Source organism: Petromyzon marinus, unplaced genomic scaffold, assembly GCF_048934315.1.
Source record: "Petromyzon marinus isolate PM22_M1 ecotype Great Lakes invasive population unplaced genomic scaffold, UKy_Petmar_22M1.pri1.0 PM_G_Scaffold_82, whole genome shotgun sequence".
NCBI classification, from domain to species: Eukaryota; Metazoa; Chordata; class Hyperoartia; order Petromyzontiformes; family Petromyzontidae; genus Petromyzon; species Petromyzon marinus.
The window spans coordinates 232,200-242,500 of NW_027423038.1; the positions used below are offsets into that span (position 1 = coordinate 232,200).

The 10,301-nt window shown below is 55.5% G+C and overlaps 1 protein-coding gene across 1 annotated transcript in view; it reads left to right on the top strand.

The window, feature by feature from the left end:
* The first annotated feature begins 214 nt into the window (after positions 1-214).
* LOC142921551 (uncharacterized) overlaps positions 215-10,301 on the top strand; it is a 19,300-nt gene continuing 9,213 nt past the window's right edge. Inside the window, exon 1 of the mRNA XM_076062956.1 lies at positions 215-327. The gene's annotated coding sequence lies outside the window, so the exon portion shown is untranslated. The remainder of the gene's footprint in view (positions 328-10,301) is intronic.

Genomic DNA, 10,301 nt, shown 5'->3' on the forward strand with positions numbered 1-10,301 from the left:
GTGGACGAGCGAGACCACGCCCACGGGGCGGTCCGACCACGCCCATAGGTGGCAGAGACCACGCCCACGGGGCGCTCCGACCACGCCCATAGGTGGCAGAGACCACGCCCATGGGAACAGCGCCAACGCCCACGGAGACAGAGACCATGCCCACGGGGGGGGGGGGGGGCAGAGACCACGCCCACGGGGGGCAGCGACCACGCCCACAGGAAACACGATCACGTAGCAATTTGGCTGCGTTCCAACCCGCTCTGAAAAATTCAGGGATTTTATATCGTTTAATAATACCAACAACAACAAAACTACAACAACAAGTTTATCCCGCAGGTGAGGTCTCTGGAGAGCAGGAGAGAAGTCTCGTGGCTGGGTGAGATGGTGGTGGGGCAGAGTGGTTAGATTATTGAGTTCAGATGATGAGAAAGTTACAAGTGCTGAATTATTTGTGTGTTTAAAACCACGTGTGAGCAAACTACGGAGACCCAGGGCAGGGGGCTAATTGGCAAAAGTTGAGTGGCTTGGCTTGAGTGAGATGGCGGGTGGGTGGGTGAATTAACCTGTGGATGATTGAGACGCTGGGTGGGTGAATCAACGTGTGGTTGAGTGGATGATTGAGACGCTGGGTGGGTGATTGAGACGCTGGGTGGGTGAATCACTTTGAGTAGTCGCGTGAAGATGGATGAGCGCTGAGTCGCTGGGTGGTGGACCGAGCAAAGATGGCGAATTTGAGAGCCACGAGGTGTCAGGGGGAGGGGCTTCAGGGGGAGGGGGGTCAGGGGGAGGGGGGTTCAGGGGGAGGGGGGGTTCAGGGGGAGGGGGGGTTTAGGGGGAGGGGGCTTCAGGGGGAGGGGCTTCAGGGGGCTTCCGGGGGCTTCTGGGCGCTGTTGATTGGGCCCGAGGTCTCCATTCTGCTGCTGCGAGGTGTGTGGTGTGTCTGGTATGTGTGGTGTGTGTGTGGTGTGTAGTGTGTGTGTGGTGTGGTGTGTGTGTGTGGTGTGTGTGTGGTGTGTGTGTAGTGTGTGTGGTGTGGTGTGGTGTGTGTGTGGTGTGTGTGATGTGTGTGTGGTGTGTGGTGTGTGTGTGGTGTGTGTGTGTGTGGTGGGTGTGGTGTGTGTGTGGTGTGTGTGGTGTGTGGTGTGTGTGGTGTGTGTGGTATGTGTGTGGTGTGTGTGTGGTGTGTGTGGTGTGTGTGTGGTGTGTGTGTGGTGTGTGTGGTGTGTGTGTGGTGTGTGTGTGGTGTGTGTGGTGTGTATGGTGGTGTGTGTGGTGTGTGTGGTGTGTGTGTGGTGTGTGTGGTGTGTGTGTGGTGTGTGTGTGGTGTGTGTGGTGTGTGTGTGGTGTGTGTGTGGTGTGTGTGGTGTGTGTGTGGAGTGTGTGGTGTGTGTGTGGTGTGTGTAGTGTGTGTGGTGTGTGTGTGGTGTGTGGTGTGTGTGTGGTGTGTGTGGTGTGTGTGTGGTGTGTGTGTGGAGTGTGTGGTGTGTGTGTGGTGTGTGTGTGGTGTGTGTGTGGTGTGTGTGGTTTGTGTGGTGTGTGTGGTGTGTGTGTGGTGTGTGTAGTGTGTGTGGTGTGTGTGTGGTGTGTGTGTGGTGTGTGTGGTGTGTGTGTGTGGTGTGTGTGGTGTGTGTGGTGTGTGTGTGGTGTGTGTGTGTGGTGTGTGTGATGTGTGTGTGGTGTGTGTGGTGTGTGTGTGGTGTGTGTGGTGTATGTGTGGGGTGTGTGGTGTGTGTGGTGTGTGTGGTGTGTGTGGTGTGTGTGGTGTGTGTGTGGTGTGTGTGTGGTGTGTGTGTGGTGTGTGTGGTTTGTGTGGTGTGTGTGTGGTGTGTGTGTGGTGTGTGTAGTGTGTGTGGTGTGTGTGTGGTGTGTGTGGTGTGTGTGTGTGGTGTGTGTGGTGTGTGTGTGGTGTGTGTGTGTGGTGTGTGTGGTGTGTGTGGTGGGTGTGGTGTGTGTGTGGTGTGTGTGTGGTGGTGTGTGTGGTGTGTGTGTGGTGTGTGTGGTGTGTGTGGTGTGTGTGTGGTGTGTGTGTGTGGTGTGTGTGTGGTGGGTGTGGTGTGTGTGTGGTGTGTGTGGTGTGTGTGGTGTGTGTGTGGTGGTGTGTGTGGTGTGTGTGTGGTGTGTGTGTGGTGTGTGTGTGGTGTGTGTGGTGTGTGTGGTGTGTGTGTGGCGTGTGTGTGGGGTGTGTGTGGTGTGTGTGGTGTGTGTGTGTGGTGTGTGTGTGTGGTGTGTGTGGTGTGTGTGTGGTGTGTGTGTGGTGTGTGTGGTGTGTGTGTGGTGTGTGTGGTGTGTGTGTGTGGTGTGTGTGTGGTGTGTGTGACTGTGTGTGTGTGGTGTGTGTGACTGTGTGTGTGTGGTGTGTGTGTGTGGTGTGTGTGTAGTGTGTGTAGTTTGTGTGGTGTGTGTGTGGTGTGTGTGTGGCGTGTGTGGTGTGTGTGCGGTGTGTGTGTGGTGTGTGTGGTGTGTGTGTGGTGTGTGTATGGTGTGTGTGGTGTGTGTGGTGTGTGTGTGGTGGGTGTGGTGCGTGTGTGGTGTGTGTGGTGTGTGTGGTGTGTGTGTGGTGTGTGTGGCTTGTGTGGTGTGTGTGGTGTGTGTGTGGTGTGTGTAGTGTGTGTGGTGTGTGTGTGGTGTGTGTGTGGTGTGTGTGGTGTGTGTGGTGTGTGTGTGGTGTGTGTGTGTGGTGTGTGTGTGTGGTGTGTGTGTGGTGGGTGTGGTGTGTGTGTGGTGTGTGTGGTGTGTGTGGTGTGTGTGTGGTGGTGTGTGTGGTGTGTGTGGTGTGTGTGTGGTGTGTGTGTGGTGTGTGTGTGGTGTGTGTGGTGTGTGTGGTGTGTGTGTGGCGTGTGTGTGGGGTGTGTGTGGTGTGTGTGGTGTGTGTGTGTGGTGTGTGTGTGTGGTGTGTGTGGTGTGTGTGTGGTGTGTGTGTGGTGTGTGTGTGTGGTGTGTGTGGGGTGTATGTGGTGTGTGTGGTGTGTGTGTGGTGTGTGGTGTGTGTGTGGTGTGTGTGTGTGGTGTGTGGTGTGTGTGTGGTGTGTGTGTGGTGTGTGTGACTGTGTGTGTGTGGTGTGTGTGACTGTGTGTGTGTGGTGTGTCTCCTGGCCAAACCCCAATTGGCGGAGCCAGGAGATTGAATACCTACCCTCGGGGCTACTCCAGAAACAACGAAAAGCCACTACGGTTGGCCACGTGGAATGTTCGAACGCTCATTGCAGAGGAGAGGCTGCCACTCCTCTGTCGGGAGCTGGACCGGTACCGCCTGGATCTATGCGGCATTCTGGAGGTCCGGTGGACCGGCTCTGGCTCCTGCCACCATGAGGGGTGGACAGTCCTCTACTCGGGGCAGCAGACTGCCAAACAACAGGGTGTGGGTCTTCTTTTGAACAAAAGAATGAAGGGGGCGTGGGAGCGTGGCGGTGAGGTGTGGGAAGCTGTAAGCCCCAGGCTACTTTGGGCTCGCCTTCCCATCAACCGGAGGCGAGGAATGGTGGTCGTGGTTACTTATGCCCCCACCGAAGATGAACATCCGTGGAGGGATGCAGGCAAAGCCGATGAGTCAGATGCCTTCTATGACCTCCTGTCACAGGTGCTGGCTAAAGTGGCCCCTCGGGATAGAGTCATCATGTTGGGTGACTTCAATGCCCAAGTTGGTCATGATACTGGCACCTGGTCTGGAGTGATTGGAGGGCATGGGCCAGATCAGCTCAATAACAACGGTAGGAGGCTGCTAGATTTTTGTGCAGCCCATGGGCTTGTAATTACCAACACGCTGTTCCGGCATCGGCGCATCCACACAACATCATGGATGCATGCCGGGTCCAAGCAAGAACATCTGCTGGACTACATAGTGACGGACCAGCGAATGCGAGCCCATGTCCTTGACACCAGGACCTACCGTGGAGCTGATCTGCCCTCTGACCATCGACTAGTCATCTGTAAGATGCGCCTGCCATTCTTCCACTCCGGTGGTGGGTGTACACCCAGGACCCCATTCCAACCTAAAGTGGCCTGGTCTCAGTTATCTGATGAAAGTTGCAAGCGAGAATTTCATCATCGCTTGCGGCTGGGATTGGCATCGTCCCCGACTCCTCCTGATGTCGAGGGTAAATGGGCGAGGTTTAGGACTGTGATTCATGCAGCTGCAATGGCTGCTTTGGGTACGCGGTCCAGACCTCCCCAGACACCCTGGATGACAGAGGAGTTGTTCACGATGGTTGAGAAAAAGCGACAGGCCCACTGTCATCGGCTACAGAATCCCACGTCAGAGAATGAGGAGGCTTACCGCAGCCTTCGCTCGGAGGTTCGGAGAGCCGTGAGGCGCTGCAAGGATGGGTGGTGGTCGCGGGTTGCTGAGGAGATCGAGTCTGCCTCAGTGGCCCGTGATCACAAATCTCTATTTAACTCCATCAAAAAAGTAACCTGCAGCGCCACACCTATTACCATCATTAGGGGAAAAAACGGTGATCCAATTTCCGACCCCCAGGAACAGGTTCGCAGATTTGCTGAGCATTTCTGTGAGGTCCTGGGGGAGGGAAAATCCCTCAGCCAGGAAAACATCATGGCACAAAGTGAGGATGACCCTGCTGAGGCTGCGGTGCCTCAAATATTGGATGAAGTCACCCCCTGTGAGTGGCTGGCTGAGGTGCCATCTGCTGAGGAAGTATTGAAGGCGATCCGGAGTCTGAGACCAGGAAAGGCAGCGGGCAGAGATGATCTCCCAAGCGAAATGCTGAGGGAGGGTGGCGTTTGTGCACAGACTGCCCTATATGACATCATAACAACAGTCTGGACCACTGGACGGGTTCCGCAGGATTGGAAGGATGCCCTGGTGGTCCCCCTTTTTAAGAAGGGGGACCGCACAGACTGTAACAACTACAGGGGCATCTCACTCCTCAGTGTGCCGGGAAAGGTCCTGGCAAGGATTATTCAGCATCGCCTTGCCAGGCACGCTGAGGAGAGGCTTGCGGAGCCCCAATGCGGTTTCAGGAAAGGGCGGTCCTGCACAGATGCCATATTTTCTGTCCGTCTGCTACAGCAGAGGTGTAGGGAATTCCAACAAGACCTACATCTCTGCTTTATTGACCTGGTCAAGGCCTATGATACCATCAGTAGGCCTGGGCTCTGGGTCGTTCTTCGTGCTTTTGGAGTACCTGACCCTCTGCTCACGATCATTAAGGACCTTCATGATGGTGAGCGGGCCCGGGTAAAACTACGTGGCCGGGAGTCAGAGCCATTCCCTGTACACCTTGGGGTGCGACAGAGATGTCCTCTGGCTCCCACATTATTTAACATCTATTTTGACCACGTAGTTCGTGAAGCCTTCAATAGCTGTACCGGGGGAATCTCCATATGGTACAGATATAATGGGAGGCTAATCGATGCCCGGGTGCGGTCAAGGGATGGCTCCCTATTGCTCAACCACGTTATGTATGCTGATGACTTGGTAATAGCTGCTCAGTCAGAGGAGGAGTTGGAGACGCTGCTGCTGAGACTGGAGCGTGCCACTAAGAGGTGGGGCCTTACCATCAGCCCCACCAAAACTAAGCACCTGCCTGGGTATTTTGTACCATCGGACACTCCACCCCCACAACTCCCAATCGGTGATGGGGCAGTTGTGGAGAGAGTGGAGAGTTTCCCATACCTGGGCAGTGTGCTTATGACTGGCTCCAGTTTAACAGCAGAGGTCTCACTCCGAATCAGTCGAGCGGCAATATCTTTTCATCGGTGGCGTAATGCTGTGTGGAAGCTACCTGGTCTGTCGCTCCGCACTAAGCTTCAGGTCTTCTCGGCCACGGTCATTCCCTCCCTTCTCTACGCTTGCGAAACGTGGACCCCCCTAATGGAACATCTTCGCCGGTTAGAAACATTTAGGCTGGCCTGCCTACGATCCATCCTGGGTTTAACCAGACTGGATTGTGTGAGGAGCTCACAAATCCTTGAAAGATCTGGGCAGGGTCCCATCGGTGAGCTCCTCCGGCAGGCAAGGCTGCGATGGCTGGGTCATGTAGCCCACATGCCCAGCCACCGCATGCCGAAACAGCTTTTGTTTGGCCGGATTGAGGGGGCTAAGCGGGCGCGGCACGGGCTAGAGAAGAGATGGAGTGATGTGGTACAGGAGGACGTGGAGCTGAGTGGACTTGCCGATGACTGGTACCAGCGGTGTCAAGATCGGCCTCTGTGGAGGAGGCTCGTGAAGGATGCTACTGGGCAGTTGGAGGCAGTCGCCCTCCAACAACAACGGAGGGCGGAGGAGCGACGCTCATAACAGCGAGCGGAGCGCCGGGTGGCTAAAGCACAGCAGGTTGGCACAGTAGGGGGCACAGGTGGTGCATCAGCCAGTCATCTCAGTCAGTCGACCCGTGGCACCTGGGTCTGCCCCGTGACCTCCTGCCAGCGGGCGTTCGACACTTCACGTGGCCTCAGGGTGCACATAGCCTGGCACAAGCGTCGTGGTGACGTCACCGCCACTTAGTGGCGAATGGCGGTTGTTGTTGTGTGGTGTGTGTGGTGTGTGTGTGTGGTGTGTGTGGTGTTTGTGTGTGGTGTGTGTGTGGTGTGTGTGTGGTGTGTGTGTGGTGTGTGCCCAGGCATGGTGTGCGTGTGGTGTGTGTGGTGTGTGTGTGGTGTGTGTGTGGTGTGTGTGTGGTGTGTGTGGTGTGTGTGTGGTGTGTGGTGTGTGTGTGGTGTGTGTAGTGTGTGTGGTGTGTGTGGTGTGTGTGTGGTGTGTGTGTGGTGTGTGTGTGGTGGGTGTGGTGTGTGTGGTGTGTGTGTGGTGGTGTGTGTGGTGTGTGTGTGTGGTGTGTGTGTGGTGTGTGTGGTGTGTGTGTGGTGTGTGGTGTGTGTGGTGTGTGCCCAGGCATGGTGTGTGTGTGGTGTGTGTGGTGTGTGTGTGGTGTGTGTGTGGTTTGTGTGTGGTGTGTGTGGTGTGTGTGTGGTGTGTGTGGTGTGTGTGGTGTGTGTGTGGTGTGTGTGTGGTGTGTGTGTGGTGTGTGTGTGGTGTGTGTGGGGTGTGTGTGGTGTGTGTGTGGTGTGTGTGTTGTGTGTGTGGTGTGTGTGGTGTGTGTGTGGTGTGTGTGGTGTGTGTGTGTGGTGTGTGGTGTGTGTGTGGTGTGTGTGACTGTGTGTGTGTGGTGTGTGTGACTGTGTGTGTGTGGTGTGTGTGTGTGGTGTGTGTGTAGTGTGTGTAGTTTGTGTGGTGTGTGTGTGGTGTGTGTGTGGCGTGTGTGGTGTGTGTGCGGTGTGTGTGTGGTGTGTGTGGTGTGTGTGTGGTGTGTGTATGGTGTGTGTGGTGTGTGTGGTGTGTGTGGTGTGTGTGTGGTGGGTGTGGTGCGTGTGTGGTGTGTGTGTGGTGTGTGTGGTTTGTGTGGTGTGTGTGGTGTGTGTGTGGTGTGTGTGTGGTGTGTGTAGTGTGTAAGGTGTGTGTGTGGTGTGTGTGTGGTGTGTGTGGTGTGTGTGTGTGGTGTGTGTGGTGTGTGTGTGGTGTGTGTGTGTGGTGTGTGTGGTGTGTGTGTGGTGGGTGTGGTGTGTGTGTGGTGTGTGTGGTGGTGTGTGTGGTGTGTGTGTGGTGTGTGTGGTGTGCGTGTGGTGTGTGTGTGGTGTGTGTGTGGTGTGTGTGTGGTGTGTGTGGTGTGTGTGTGGCGTGTGTGTGGGGTGTGTGTGGTGTGTGTGGTGTGTGTGTGTGGTGTGTGTGTGTGGTGTGTGTGGTGTGTGTGTGGTGTGTGTGTGTGGTGTGTGTGGTGTGTGTGAGGTGTGTGTGGGGTGTATGTGGTGTGTGTGGTGTGTGTGTGGTGTGTGTGGTGTGTGTGTGGTGTGTGTGTGTGGTGTGTGTGGTGTGTGTGTGGTGTGTGTGTGGTGTGTGTGTGGTGTGTGTGACTGTGTGTGTGTGGTGTGTGTGACTGTGTGTGTGTGGTGTGTGTGTGTGGTGTGTGTGTAGTGTGTGTGTGTGTGTGGTGTGTGTGTGGCGTGTGTGGTGTGTGTGTGGTGTGTGTGGTGTGTGTGTGGTGTGTGTGTAGTGTGTGTGGTGTGTGTGGTGTGGTGTGTGTGGTGTGTGTGGTGTGTGTGGTGTGTGTGTGTTTTGTGTGTGGTGTGTGTGTGGTGTGTGTGTGGTGTGTGTGTTGTGTGTGGTGTGTGTGTGGTGTGTGTGTGGTGTGTGTGTGGTATGTGTGGTGTGTGTGTGTGGTGTGTGTGTGATGTGTGTGTGGTGTGTGTGTGGTGTGTGTGTGGTGTGTGTGGTGTGTGCCCAGGCATGGTGTGCGTGTGGTGTGTGTGGTGTGTGTGGTGTGTGTGTGTGGTGTGTGTGGTGTGTGTGTGGTGTGTGTGGTGTGTGTGTGGTGTGTGTGGTGTGTGTGTGGTGGTGTGTGTGGTGTGTGTGTGGTGTGTGTGTGGTGTGTGTGGTGTGTGTGTGATGTGTGTGTGGTGTGTGTGTGGTGTGTGTGTGGTGTGTGTGGTGTGTGCCCAGGCATGGTGTGCGTGTGGTGTGTGTGGTGTGTGTGGTGTGTGTGTGTGGTGTGTGTGGTGTGTGTGTGGTGTGTGTGGTGTGTGTGTGGTGTGTGTGGTGTGTGTGTGGTGTGTGTGTGGTGTGTGTGTGGTGTGTGTGGTGTGTGTAGTGTGTGTGGTGTGTGTGTGATGTGTGTGTGGTGTGTGTGGTGTGTGTGTGTGGTGTGTGTGTGGTGTGTGTGTGGTGTGTGTGTGTGTGGTGTGTGTGGTGTGTGCGGTGTGTGTGGTGTGTGTGTGGTGTGTGTGTGTGGTGTGTGTGTAGTGTGTGTAGTGTGTGTGGTGTGTGTGTGGTGTGTGTGTGTGGTGTGTGTGTGGCGTGTGTGGTGTGTGTGGTGTGTGTGTGGTGTGTGTGGTGTGTGTGTGGGGTGTGTGTGGTGGGTGTGGTGCGTGTGTGGTGTGTGTGGTGTGTGTGGTGTGTGTGTGGTGTGTGTGGTGTGTGTTTTGTGTGTGGTGTGTGTGTGGTGTGTGTGTGGTGTGTGTGGTGTGTGTGTGTGGTGTGTGTGTGGTGTGTGTGGTGTGTGTGTGTGGTGTGTGTGGTGTTTGTGTGTGGTGTGTGTGTGGTGTGTGTGGTGTGTGTGTGGTGTGTGTGTGGTGTGTGTGTGGTGTGTGTGTGGTGTGTGCCCAGGCATGGTGTGCGTGTGGTGTGTGTGGTGTGTGTGGTGTGTGTGTGGTGTGTGTGTGGTGTGTGTGGTGTGTGTGTGGTGTGTGGTGTGTGTGTGGTGTGTGTGGTGTGTGTGTGGTGTGTGTGGTGTGTGTAGTGCGTGTGGTGTGTGTGGTGTGTGTGTGTTGTGTGTGTGGTGTGTGTGTGGTGTGTGTGGTGTGTGTGTGGTGTGTGTGGTGTGTGTGTGGTGGTGTGTGTGGTGTGTGTGTGGTGTGTGTGGTGTGTGTGGTGTGTGTGTGATGTGTGTGTGGTGTGTGTGTGGTGTGTGTGTGGTGTGTGCCCAGGCATGGTGTGCGTGTGGTGTGTGTGGTGTGTGTGGTGTGTGTGTGTGGTGTGTGTGGTGTGTGTGTGGTGTGTGTGGTGTGTGTGGTGTGTGTGGTGTGTGTGTGGTGTGTGTGTGGTGTGTGTGGTGTGTGTAGTGTGTGTGGTGTGTGTGTGATGTGTGTGTGGTGTGTGTGGTGTGTGTGTGTGGTGTGTGTGTGGTGTGTGTGTGGTGTGTGTGTGTGTGGTGTGTGTGGTGTGTGCGGTGTGTGTGGTGTGTGTGTGTGTGTGGTGTGTGTGTAGTGTGTGTAGTGTGTGTGGTGTGTGTGTGGTGTGTGTGTGTGGTGTGTGTGTGGCGTGTGTGGTGTGTGTGGTGTGTGTGTGGTGTGTGTGTGGTGTGTGTGGTGTGTGTGTGGGGTGTGTGTGGTGGGTGTGGTGCGTTTGTGGTGTGTGTGGTGTGTGTGGTGTGTGTGGTGTGTTTGTGGTGTGTGTGGTGTGTGTGTTTTGTGTGTGGTGTGTGTGTGGTGTGTGTGTGGTGTGTGTTGTGTGTGGTGTGTGTGTGTGGTGTGTGTGTGGTGTGTGTGTGTGGTGTGTGTGGTGTTTGTGTGTGGTGTGTGTGTGGTGTGTGTGGTGTGTGTGTGGTGTGTGTGGTGTGTGTGTGGTGTGTGTGTGGTGTGTGTGGTGTGTGCCCAGGCATGGTGTGCGTGTGGTGTGTGTGGTGTGTGTGGTGTGTGTGGTGTGTGTGGTGTGTGTGTGGTGTGTGTGTGGTGTGTGTGTGGTGTGTGTGGTGTGTGGTGTGTGTGTGGTGTGTGTGGTGTGTGTGTGGTGTGTGTGGTGTGTGTAGTGTGTGTGGTGTGTGGTGTGTGTGGTGTGTGTGTGGTGTGTGTGGTGTGTGTGTGGT